The sequence below is a fragment of the Pipra filicauda genome, unplaced genomic scaffold, assembly GCF_003945595.2.
Source record: "Pipra filicauda isolate LSUMZ 115617 unplaced genomic scaffold, ASM394559v2 scaffold29_size4552773_pilon, whole genome shotgun sequence".
In the NCBI taxonomy this organism is placed as follows: domain Eukaryota; kingdom Metazoa; phylum Chordata; class Aves; order Passeriformes; family Pipridae; genus Pipra; species Pipra filicauda.
The window spans coordinates 267,228-280,571 of record NW_024104420.1 but is presented as its reverse complement, the minus strand read 5'-3'; positions in this window follow the sequence as shown (position 1 = coordinate 280,571).

The window sequence follows — 13,344 nt, the reverse complement described above, 5'->3', positions numbered from 1 at the left end:
CAAACAAGTTCTCTGGCCCTGAAATTCAATGAAAAAATTGCACTTCAAAGTATCTGACTGGATCGAGAGGGGAAATACAGCAACAGTAGTTTTTCATGCACTGGCTCATCATGGTGTTGGATGCAGTTAAAGGAAAAGTTTGCATGAGCCTCGTGCAGCAAATCAGTGCAAGAAAGCAGCTTTGAAGGGACCACCTACCATAAACATTATTCCAAAAGCCTAAATTCTTAGCACAAGCATCCAAGGAGTAAATGATAAACAGATGAGGCAGCAAACAGAAATTTCACAGAGTTGTAACTTTAACTTTCTGCATGTGTCGAAGAAACACGTCCTTTAAAAGAGCAGTGGAGCTGTTTACTATTAACAGCATCACTTTATTTACATCCACAGCACTGTTCTGATCCACTTGATGTGACACATGAAGGGGTTCCCCCTCTGCTGCCAAGTTTCCTTTTCTCTAACATCACTTTTATTGTTGCTGGTCACTGCCTAAAATCCAGCCAACAGATGGGTGCACTGCTTTTTAAAAACACAGCATATTTCCAGGTGCTTATTGCCGAGCAAACAGGGAGCAAACAAATTGCACCAGCTGCAGTGCAAATATGGGCATTTAGGATTGGCTTTTTTTCCCCCCACCTTCCTCGAAGTCCCTCACTTTCTGACTCCTCCAGTTTTAGAAATTGGGGACAAATTTATAAATGAGTTCAGCAGCTCATACAGCAGTTGAGTGAAGCTTGAGAGAAGAGCTCTTTTCTGTTTGGAGTCAAATTGAAGCAAAAATCTGGAGCGTGACTTTAAAAATGCCAACCAGCTTCACATGGATCACTTCAATACACCACGAGCCATGTACAGGGGATATTTATGGCTGAGAACAAGCAAACAAAAAAAAACCCCAACCCAAACGTATTTTACTGGTAAAAATCCTGGAACTGCCTGAAAAAAAGCCACCACCTGAAATATGAGGGCATTGAATGTCTCAGACCACATAAAACGCACCCACCAGCCTCTTTTGTAATAAATAAAGAAGCAAATGCAAGGCTCTAATGAACAAACTGTTTGCCTTTCACGGGAAGCTGTGAGGCCCTGGGTGCCCAAGTGCTGCATCCCAGCACCCCCAGTGCTCCTGGGAATCACTCCCAGCACGGATAAAGATATTCCCAACCAGCAAGTTACTGGCTTACCCTGCTGAAAGAAAAGGATTTAGTCCAAACCCTTTTGATTTTGGAAGCACCACACAGTTGTGCCAGCCCGGCCTGCCCAGTTAGATTTGTCCTGTAGGGAGGAAACTGGGCTGGTGGTGCTGGTCCTGGTGGCTGGTGTCACCTTCCAGAAACACCACTGTGGTCCAGTGAAACTGGGTGTCCCCTGGGGAATTCAGGGCTTGTGGTGTGACATGGGAATTTCTATTTGCAAATATTTGGAACTTGGGACCTATCTGAGGGTTTGACACCCTCAGTTTTTATCTCTGAGGCAGCAGATCCTGGGTTTTCTTGTACCTGAGGCAGCATCCCACCTTCACTGCTCAATACTAGTTAATCCAGCATTTTGAGATGGGAATTTGATCAAATGCCCGAGGACACTTGCGGTGCCCATGCCCTAGTCACACCCTCTTCTCCTGTATAAGCTTCTCTAAGAAGTCTTTCTCCCTTATCCCTAATTTGGGAAGTCCATGAACACCCATGGGCATGGCGAGATACCCCAAACCCTACCTTGGATATGCCCTTCCCTTTCCCCCACCTCCATGGGTCTCAGACTGTGAGATGAGCTTGGATGGTGTCCCTTGAAGAAAAATCACCCCTGCCAGGTGGTGGTACAGCTGAGAGGGAGCGTGGAAAAAAATGGGAAGGAAAACAAGGGCAATAAGCCTAAATCCAGAGAATTTCATGGCTGAATCCCCAAATGTTCTTGCCCAGAGAAGCTGTGGCTGCCCCTGGATCCCTGGAAGTGTCCAAGGCCAGGTTGGAGGGGCTTGGAGCAACCTGGGCTAGTGGGAGGTGCCCCTGCCCATTGAAGGAGGTTGGAAGGAGATGAGCTTGAAGGTCCCTTCTAACCCAAACCAGCCTGTGATTCCATGATTCCCATGGGAAGTCCAGGTCTCCTGGAGCTCCTCCTTGCCCCTCCAACCTGACCCAGTGAAGGTCAAGCAGTCAACACCAGTTTTGGGTGCTCCCAGCTCCCAGCCATGACCCACCACCCGGACAGGACTTGAAGTGGTGACAGCCCTCAGTGGGGTGGCCAAGTCCTTCCACGCTGGGATCCCCAACACCAGGGTTTGGAACCAAATGTCCCACAGCCCACGGGATTCAGTTGGTGTGCGTGTCCATCCGGGCTTTAATGAGAGGATCCTGGGAGAAATCTGTCCATCTGCAGCCTCTCATTTCCCTGCATCCCTAAGTATACCATGTGTGCCCTGCAGAACCATAACCTACTATCAAGGGCCTGATACTGCAGAATGTGGAGCAATCCCTGGGAGGTGCTGAGCATCCGCAACCCCCAGAAGTCCCTCCGCGCTTCCCAGCGCCAAATAAACAGGGAGAGTTATTCCAAGGCATGCAAACCAAAGCAGGGATGCAGCCTGAGCCAGCTCCTGCCCTGTGTTATTTGCATCTTGCTATGTTTAACTCCAGATCACAGTTTGTAGTAAATTGGGCTCGAAAACGGTTCGAGCGGGTTGGAGCTCGGCTGGCAGAGCTTGGGTAGTGATTTCCTGTTCCTGTCATTCAGGAATAATTTAGGATACGTTTGTCAGAGGAGTTAATGCAGTAGGATTTCAGCAGCAGACAGCTCTTCTTTTGGGGCTGGAAAGCCTCTAAGAGGGCTGGATGATGAGCTGTGAACTGGGGCCACCAGCCCTGCTGCTGCTGGAAACTCCAGGAGGATGATGGGCTTGTGGTGGTGCTTTCCAATCCATCCCTCTGGATAACAGACCTGGAGGTGTCTGGCACACAGTCCCTATTAGAAGAGGCCAAAGTTTTGCTTTGCTGAGATTTTTGCCCTGAAATATTCATGTTCATCTACAGTTGTGGTCATTGAACTGTGAGCTGTTGTGTGCAACAAAATCATTTGCATTTTTTCCCAGCTTGCCAAAAAAAGAGTGATCATGGAACCACAGAGTCAGTAAGGTTGGAAAAGAGCTCCAAGACCATCAAGTCCAACACCCCCATTCTCACTAAAAGGCCACATGTCCTTATTCTCTGAACACTCCCAAGGATGGTAAATCCCCCACTTCCCTGGGCAGCCTGTTCCCTTGTTTTACCTCCTTCAGTGGAGGAATTTGTCCTAAATGCAGGGAAGTGATGCAGGGATGGATTTGTGGAACAAGAGGAGCTACATTTCTTTTTGGAAATTACAGGAGTCAAAGAAAAACCAACAAGCCCAGACATGCAACAGTTGGCAAGAGAACAATTCCACGTGGGAGCCTCCCTGGGTGTCGGCCACACGCCAGGGGTGGCACTGCTGCTTGATGATGCTGCAGCATTTCCTTTGAGGACTAAAAGCATCCCTTGCCTAATCATCAAGGTGTATTTAATGCAATCATTATTTCAGTGCTCTGCTTTAATTCAGTTCGCTGCTTGAAGAGCAGGATAAACCCCATTTCACCAAAAAAAAAAAAACAAACCACCAAACCAAAAACCTGAAAAAATAAAACCAGAAAAAAAAGTTAGAATCTTTGTGGTAGGATTTTTTTTAAAATGGTGATGGAACATCTGATGCAGTAAATGAAGAGATATCAGGTCTATGAGTAAAACAAGATACAACTGGGAATAAATAAATAATATTAATAAAGTTGGGGCTGTTCAGCCTTGAGAAGGTTGTGTGGAGACCTCACAACACCTTCCAGGATCTGAAGGGGCTACAGGGAAGCTGGAAAGGGGCTGTTCATCAGGAACTGGAGTAACAGGCAAGGGGGAATGGCTTCAAACTGAGAGGAAATTTAGATGAGATATATGGAAGAAATTCTCCCCTGTGAGGGTGGGGAGGCCCTGGCACAGGTTGCCCAGAGAAGCTGTGGCTGCCCCTGGATCCCTGGAAGTGTCCAAGGCCAGGTTGGAGCAACCTGGGCTAGTGGGAGGTGTCCCTGCCCATGGCAGGGGGTTGGAATGAGATGAGCTTTAATGTCCCTTCCATCCCAAACTGTTCTGGGATTCCATGACTCCATCACTGGCTTGAATCTCCTCCTGTCCTTCTGCTGTTCCCCCAGAGCTCCCCGTGGTGTGAGCTGTGTCAGACACTGTTATTCTCCATGCTTTTCTCACAGTACCTTCACCACTCCTTCCCTGGGGAGCAGCTCAAGCCCAAGGCTGAACAGCTGCCTGTCCTCTCCACGGTGACACGGGGCAGAAGGGCTGAGTTTAATTTCAGCCTAAGCAGCCCCAACACAGGGCGGTTTGTGTGGTCTCCTCCCCAGTGCAATGGTGGAAATGCTTTCTTAGCCTTGCCCTGGGGAAAGACACCCCCAATTTCCCTTCCAACTGTGTTGTGAGGCACGTGATACTTTTACCTCCTCAGGATGTTTTTTTTCCCCCCCCCTAAACTGTCATGGTCCCCTCCAGTAAGTCACAGGCACGGGTACAAACCAAGCCCTGTGAGCTGAAAGCAAAATAGATTTTGGACTGCAGTGGCAGAAATCAAGGTACTCTTGGGGTGCCTCTGATCGCTGCAGTGCTGCACCACAAGCCAAATATAACCCAAAAAGCTTTGTGGGGCCACCAAAGTGGAGCTGAGGAGACGACTCGGAGCTGAATCCAAGTGTCAAAGCCACGATGGTGAGAGCAGCCAAGAACAGCCCCAAGCCAAGGGCAAGTGGCCCACAAACACGAGTTCCTCGACATACAACACTCGGGGCTCTTTTTTTGGTCAATCCACTTTAAAAAATATTCAAGCCCCTGTTTTGCTAGACTGTGAATCCTTTAAACACGCCAGGGTTGGTTCCTAGCTGGGGAATAACCACAAGCCAATTAGAAGTTAAATTGTTGAGCAGCATGCATCTAATTGAAGTCTCTACTTTCTGCCCACTATTTTTAGCGTTTGGCCTGAGCTGCAGCTCCATGTAGGGTATAATCATGTTTATTTAAGAGCAACATGTACCTCAGTGAGAAAAATAAAATCCAGCAGGCAGAGCTGTTTTTTTACCAAATATACATGGGTGGGTGGTACAGCTCAGGTCTAGACTGTTGTGCCTCTTGCTGCACTCTGTGTCCCATCAGGATCCTTTCTGTGTGTTCATGCCCATGCTTTGACATGATGTGCATTTTTCCTGCTCTTTTACTGTCATTTGTCATCATCTATTATATTTTCTTGATCCTCTTCTGCATAAATTGGAGCGGAGACAAGAGATTTGGGTTGTGCTGGAGCAAATAGGTGGGCTGATATGTGTGGAAGATAAAAAGCAGAAGAAGGTGCTGTGAGTCAGCCCTGAGCACCCTCCCCTTCTCCCAGGGTGTTTGGGTATGATTTTGGATATTTAAGGAGTGATTTGAAGGGCAACAACAAGGTGATCGTGTTGGAGATTCTGGGAAGAAGAGGGAGAGAAAAGGGTTATTTGTCAGAAGTTTTCAATTCCTGTGCTCTGAGGAGTCAGGGGAGTGGTGGGACTGGGATGGGACAAACTCAACATCAGGTTGGATGCCTTGAAAGTCAAGACATTTTGTCTATGCTTAATTGATAAGAAGGAAGGGTGGAAAGAGAAAGCAGGAAAAGGAACCAAATCCCATCAAAAACAGAAAAAAAGGACCTTTGCAGCAACAAGAGGGTCAAGACAGGTCAGCAGGAAATCCCAGAGTGGACAGCCCTGCAGTGGCTGTCACTGGGCTGCACGTGAGACCCTCAGGGCAGTGCTGGAGGAGGAGGAGAGCAGGGAATAACTCCATGAGCACACGGGACGTGACGAGCAGGTTCCTCATGGGAAGCACAGTCTGGACAGTGAGGGAGGGGGAGCTGAGGAGCTTGGAGGTTGCAACAGCAGCTCTGGCCCTGACTAAACACCACACAGCCACCCTAGTGAAGATAAGAAGGCAGATAGGGAGCCCGACTCGTGCCTTAAAAAGCTCTGTCTGTGCCGCGGCTGCTCCCTGTGACCTCGTCAGCCTGTTTCCCTAAAACACCCCGAGGAAGTAAACAAAAACAAACCCCGAGCAGAACCCAGTGCTCTGCTTGTTCTTGGCAACATCTGATTTTTCTTATTCATCTCTATATCATATAAGCCCCGTGAACAGCTCGTGTGCAGGCCAAGTCACACTGGGAGGAAAATAGTGGTAGGATTTTCTTTTTCGGGAATTTTGCTTACATTCCTCCTCCTCACCACAAGCAGGATTTGAGTTTGTCTCAGTGAGAAGCCATAAATTTTATTTTAAAAATTCCCACACTGATTTATCCTGTCTCAGCACCCCTGAAAAATGTAGAGTCAGTACTAAACAAAACCCAGCAGCGCCCTTCCTAAAATGCAAGCCTGGAAAGACCAGCCTCAAAATCCCTCCTAAATGGAGAAGCACATGCCCTTGCTCCTTATCTTGTTTCACAGCACTAGATGTGAAATCCTCAGATGGAGTCAGTTTGAAAGTTATTAAAATGATGTTGACAAGGAGGAAATTAAAGCTGCAATATATGCAAAGGGATGTTCTGAGGCTCAACACTTCTTAGGGGATAAATTAAGAAACTGAGGTTGAGTTACCCAAACACTCCTGTAAAATATATTTGTCTTTGTAACAGGTAGATGTGATCAATGGTCTTCAAATTTTAGTGACAGCAAAGGCTTTTGATAGCATTAGGCTGCCTAGTAGTAAGAAATGTTCAGGTCTAAGGGTTCATGACAACAACAGAAACTACAGCTTTGAAAGGCTCTCACTTTGCTAATTACTCATTTAAGTGCATCCACAGCTTAGGAGAGAGTCAGGTCTGAGGAAGGATAGAGTGACAGCACCCAGGGAATGGTTGGAGTTGTGCCAGGGCAGGGTCAGGTTGGATCTCAGGGAAAGGTTCTTCCCCCAGAGGGTGGTTGGGCACAGATGGTCCTCGTGGGTCCCTTCCAGCTCGGCACGTTCTGTGATTCTGTGACATGCCCAGGAAGAAGGGCTTGACTTTCTCGGTAATTTCTGACACAGGGAAAAGTTGCCTAAAAACAGAAGCTGAAAAACACCATCAGGAACCCAGCAGCTGCTCCAGTCCCCTCTCCAGGGGGTGTTCAACCACTCCTGGAGGCAGTGCCCCCAGTCTAAGGGTGATGCTTGGGCTGCACAGCCACTTTAACACCAACACGGAGGGTGGGGTGTTGTGACCCATGAGGAGGAGACTGAGGGGAGCCCTCACTGCAGTTACAAATTCCTCAGGAGGGGCAGAGGAGGGGCAGGGACTGAGCTCTGCTCTGGGGGGACCAGGGACAGCACCCAGGGAATGGCTGGAGCTGTGCCAGGGCAGGGTCAGGTTGGATTTCAGGGAAAGGTTCTTCCCCCAGAGGCTGGTTGGGCACTGACCAGGCTCCCCAGGGCAGTGGGCACAGCCCCAAGGCTGCCAGAGCTCCAGGAGGGTTTGGCTGATCCTCTGGGGCACAGGGTGTGGCTCTTGGGGATGGGGCTGTGCAGGGCTGAGGGTTGGACTGGATGATCCTTGTGGGTCCCTTCCAGCTCAGCACATCCCATGACTGATACACGAACAGGACCCTGTGCACCATCAGAAGCTTCCTGGGACAGAACCTGGCCCTTTCCCAAACCCAGGGAGTTCAGCAGTGTGGAGAGATGAGCTGTAAGCAGCAGATCAAGGCAAAAACCCAGACAGGAGGGCTGCAGTTAATGCCTGGGGTTGCTCAATAGCACGAAACCAGGCACTGAGCAGCTTCCTCCAGCCAGGGCTTTGCCACTCCTTTGCTGACAGTTGCTGTATAAAACCTTCATAACAGAAGGTCAAACAGCAGTCTACAGAGTAGCAAACAACTGCATATCCCACTGGGAAGCAAACTTTTAAAGAGCAGTGAAACCTTGAAGAACTTCAGGAGAGAAAATTGATATTCTTCTCTCCAGCTCGTTGCTGTTGTGGCATTTTAAAATGCCATGGTACCACAAACCCAACGGGCATTTCCACATGGCATAAATAAATCCACAGAGGCAGCAGGAGGGTATTGTGTTGGATAATAAGAATTCTTACCAGAAATCCTTCCCTGGGAGGGTGGGCAGGCCCTGGCACAGGTTGCCCAGAGAAGCTGTGGCTGCCCCTGGATCCCTGGAAGCGTCCAAGGCCAGGTTGGACGGGGCTTGGAGCAACCTGGGCTAGTGGAAGGTGTCCCTGCCCATGGCAGGGGGTGGGATGAGATGGGATTTGAGGTCCTTTCCAACTCAAATCATTCCATGATTCTGACTGTGGGCCTTGATAGTTCCTTGTTCCCAGTTGTCACAAAAACCCCAAGACAAACCAACCCAAAACAACCTTGATGGGCTTTGGAAGGGATCCAAATGAGCTCTGTGGGTCAGATGGAAGCTGGAAGCCTCTTTTCCCAATACAGTGCTCTGGCCAACAATTAAATGGTATTTTTTGAGAACATGATCTCTAAACCAAAATAGATAGAAGTGAAGTTTCCAATGCATGTGACATGAACTGAAGAAAGGGTTTTCCCCTCCCTGCTGATCACAGTGGCTTCAAAATATAACCTTCTTCAGGAACCCATCACACTCTCCCTGCCAGTGCCTCCTCCCAGTGTGGTGGCACCACTGGACTTGTGCTGTCCCAGCTTCTGGGTGTCTGGGAGAACATCAAATCCTTCGACAGGGATTGAAACCCATCAAAACTTGAATGACAAGGCCTTCCCATTTGCATTCCTGCTGCTTTCTGGTTGGTCAGGCAAGGCTGACAGCAGCTCCTACCAACGAGCTTTCTGATGGAAATGATGGATTAGCCCTTTATGACCCTACTGGGAGTAGATCCTGGTCCATGGACAGGTTTCATGGTGTCCTGAGCCCCCATCTGTCTCCAAAGGGATTCCTTGCAAAGGAGGAGCTGGAAGTTCTCCCCAACACATGATAGGACAAAATACTTCAATACTGCTCATAACAGTGCCTTGTCTTGACAAGAGGAAGCCAAAACATCCTGCATGAACAAACCTTCTCTGAAAGTCACATAAATGCTTTGGGGCAACACTGAGCTTGAGAAGGAGCATTGCCTGTGAATGAAGGTGTTGGTGCCCACCAGCCTGGGGACAGAGAGGTTGGGCTGTTCCCTCAGCAAAGATCATTAAAATCACTGAGGCTGGAAAAGCCCTCCAAGGTCACCGAGTCCCCCCTGTGCCCGATGCCCACCTTGTCCCCCAGCCCAGAGCACTGAGTGCCACGGCCAGGCCTTCCTTGGACACCTCCAGGGATGGGGACTCCACCATCCAGCCCCTTCCAATGCCTCACAACCCTTCCAGTGAAGAAATTTGTCCTGAATAAAAGCAGTGTACATCCCCAAACCCTGACAGTCCTAAAAAAAAACCCTGAAAATTACACGTAGAAGCTGATTTCTGTGTGAAGGATTTGTGGTTTAGGCTGAAAACTCAGGAGCCCATGAGCTTAAGTGGTTCCTGTGGATGGGAGTGGAATAAAGGACCAGCTGAAAACAGCTCCAGGCTCTTCCCTTTCCTCCTCTCCCAGTGCATCCCACAGGTTGTGGTGTGCAGGGAGCAAGGCTCCAAATAGGGGAAAGATCTGGGCTCGCCGCTCTCGTGGCCATCACTCATCCCCCTGCACAGCCTGGGCTGCAGCCAAGAGAGGTTGCATTTCTTGGATGATCATTTATGGTCAGCCTTTCCCCCTGGCTGGGGCTGCCAGAGCCCCACTAACGTGAGAGGTCTGGGCCAGCACAGAGGGATCAGCACGTCCCGGGGAGGATGGGCAGGCTGGGGCACCTCACACCAGCACAGACCTGCTCAGAGACACAGGCAAGAGCAGGGCAGGGACCCCTGGCAGGCATTTGTGGTGGGAATCAGCTCCATCAGCGTTTCACATCTCCACCTCCCAACCCACAGCCTGCTCCTCCCCGAGGAGGTGACCCCAGCTTGGCAGTGGGTGCAAAAAACCTGCCCAGAGAGGTTCTCCACACTTCCAAAACACAGGTTGTGGCAGGAGCTTTGATACCCTGTTCTCCTTCTGCTGCACACCAATGGAGAGAGGCTCCTGGAACATGCAAGTGAAGACAAATTAAATAAAAGTCATTGTGGTTTTGATTTGCTGTTACTTGTGTGAATTCAGTTATTCTGATATAGAATCACAGAGTCAACTGGGTTGGAAGGGACCTCAGAGATCATCCAGTCCAACCCTCGATCCAACCCCACCGTGGTTCCCAGCCCATGGCACTGATGCCACATCCAGTCTGTCCTTAAACACCTCCAGGGATGGTGACTCCACCCCTTCCCTGTGAAGTTCAAGTCCTACCTGGCTTCCAGGATTGTCCAGCTTCTCACCAAGCCGTGAAGTCAGCATTTTGAAGGGCCACAAGCCTGGCTATAAAGCTACAAATGCTCCTGTATATCCATGGAAAATAGAGGATTAAGGTGCAAGATCAAAACTGGATAGAAATACTTTCATTTGTTGTGATCTGGATCTCAGCACTAATTAAAACAAAACAAAAAAAAAAGGGAGAGCAAGTGATCCAGTCTTGAAACACATTCTTCCACCCTTTGGCCTTATATCATGGACTCCAGAGCTCGGGCTGCACAGCATAGAACCCATGGCTTGGGTTGAAAGGGACCTTAGGGATCATCTCATTCCAACCCCCTGCCATGGGCAGGGACACCTCCCACCAGAAGAATCACCTACTCTTCTCAAAATCAGCCTCTTGAACCGATGGGGTGTTTCAGAGGAGGGTTTGGTGTCAAATCATAAAGAAATAAATAAGTGGAGGTGGATTAAGGCTTCCCTGTGGGTCTGAAAGCAGCCCTGGATCATCTCAAAGTGGCAACAGCAGGGCCTTCAGGAGCTAATATCCAAGAAAAACAACCCCAAAGTAATAATTAAACAAATCAATAAATAATTAATAATATAATTAATTAATTAAATACAATCCACTATTAAAACACTTCAAGTACCACCCTTCCTACTGCCCATAACCAGCATTTAGAGATTCCCTCAACCAATAGTTGCATCCAAATCTCTGTTTCCCATGGATGTGCTTCGTCCCCAGGTCACTTGATTCTTTCAAACTTGAGTTTTCATTTTGTTGCCACACAGCTTGGGTTTGTTTTTAAGCTGAACAGTCCATCTCCCTCTTTTGCGTTGTACTAAACACAAATAACCCCTCGGTCCCCTCCTCAGCTTCACAGACATCTCCCACCCCCCCTTAGTCATCTCTTTGCCAGCTCAGAGCAGCCAAACTTTTCCTGGGAATGTGCTCCTACCTCACCCTACATTTTCCACAGTTCTGTGCTTCTGGAGTCACTTGGTGTCACCAGACTGTCCTGCAATATTTTCTTGGCTGGTTACTGGGATTTTGGTTGGGTTCGACGTTCTTAGACGGTTTTTATTGCAACCTTAACGATTCTATGGTGGTTTCCCCCCCAGATTTACCTCTCCTGGGTGCGTGCCCCCTAGAGAATTAATATTAAAAATTAAAATAAAAGGCGAGTAAAGCTGCAAAGCCCAGTCCCAGCGCCCGTCCTTGTAGGAGATCATCCTCTCCTTCCACCACAAGCAACAACCCTTTGTTCCCATGTCTTGCTCCACAGTTATTTCAAAGGAGGGGAAAACCTTTGTTTTCTCCAGCAGCAGCAGCAGCAGCAGCAGCAGCTTCACCTCTTTGCCGCGGCTCCTGGATCACCTTCCTCCACCTCCTTGTGGATTCCTTTCGCCACTTCTAGGCTGGCAAAGCGCCGCTTTCTCACCCAAAACTCGCGCTCGCTCTTTGCCCACCCCACAAAATCCATCCATCCATCCATCCACCCCCCTGCAGCTGCCTCCCTTCCCTCTCCCAACCGCTCGGCCCCGGGATTTGGGGGACAATCCCTGCCAGATTCCCGGAGGGGGGGAGGCTCGACGTGCCCTTGTGGCCCAGCTGTGCCCCAGCCAAGCCTTTCATCGGGCCGTGGCCATTTACATGTTGATGGACTTATTACTCCCTTAAATCACCTGCTAATGGGTCCCCTCCCTCCCTGAGAGGTAGATTAGAAGCTCTGCCCAGAAGTGCCCTCCTTAAGTATCTCGGTTATCCTCACCCCCCTCTTAAGGTGTTAATTAGGGACACAAGTCAGGCACTGGGGGAGGGAAAAAGAAAAAAAAAGCTGCTTGAGAGAGAAAAGGAAAAAAAGGCTAATAAACATCCCTTTGGATTAGCAGGGATGAGGTGTATTTGTTTGAGGGAGTGCAGGAACCCACACCTTTCCTGCTCTGCGAGGGGTGCCGAGGAGCGGGACCACCTGGATGCTCCACTTCCCACCCCGAGTGAGATCAAGGTTTGCTCGGCCGAGCCCCAGCTGAAAGGCTTGGGACAAAGAGCAGCTTGGGCAGGTGGGGGAACTCCCCCCCCCCCGAGAAACCCAGCCCCAAACAGAGGAGAAAACAAACCCCAAAACCGCCCCAAAGCTTTCGGCGTTGTGTTACGGCCACAGAGGTTTTCACCTGCTCCCTCTGCTCGGGGCTTTCATCCTTCTGAGCCAAAATGGGCGGGTTTCTGCTCTGTCGGGAGAGGTGAGGATAAAAAAAAACCCCGGGAACTTTTCTTACCTTGATGCCAGTGAGCGGATTTAAGGATGTTTGTAACCCCTTCTTGCACTATGTGACTGTGGAGAGGGTTTGTTCCTCAGACGAGTGGTTTTAGGGGCGTTGGAGTCTAGTTTTTAAACGATGTGAAGATCGGTGGAAGCAAGGGGACCGTGAGCATCTGCTTCAAAGAGTTATTTAAAAATAAAAGGGGTATTTCTTGTGCAACAGCTTGGGGTGAAACTGATTTCTGAAAGAACTTAGAGAGAAAATGAGAAGAAAATGGGATTTGCTTCCCTAAAAGTCATTTCACTACAAACGGCAGCGAAAACCTGCTCCGTGTCCCATCCTCCCCACTTCTTCCCTTGGAAGATTAATTCCTTTATGTCCCCGGGTGCAGCAGAGAGGAGCTTTCTGGGGATACATCTCCCTGGAATCTGCATCCCCAGTGCAGAAAAATCACCCCAAGGAAAACCACTGCAGAGTTGGAGAAGGACTTTGGAGAGAGACAGGACAAGGGGGACTAGCCACAAACTGGCAGCTGGCAGGGATAGATTGGATATTGGGAAGGAACTGTTCCCTGGGAGGGTGGGGAGGCCCTGGCACAGGTTGCCCAGAGAAGCTGTGGCTGCCCCTGGATCCCTGGAAGTGTCCAAGGCCAGGTTGGACGGGGCTTGGAGCAACCTGGGCT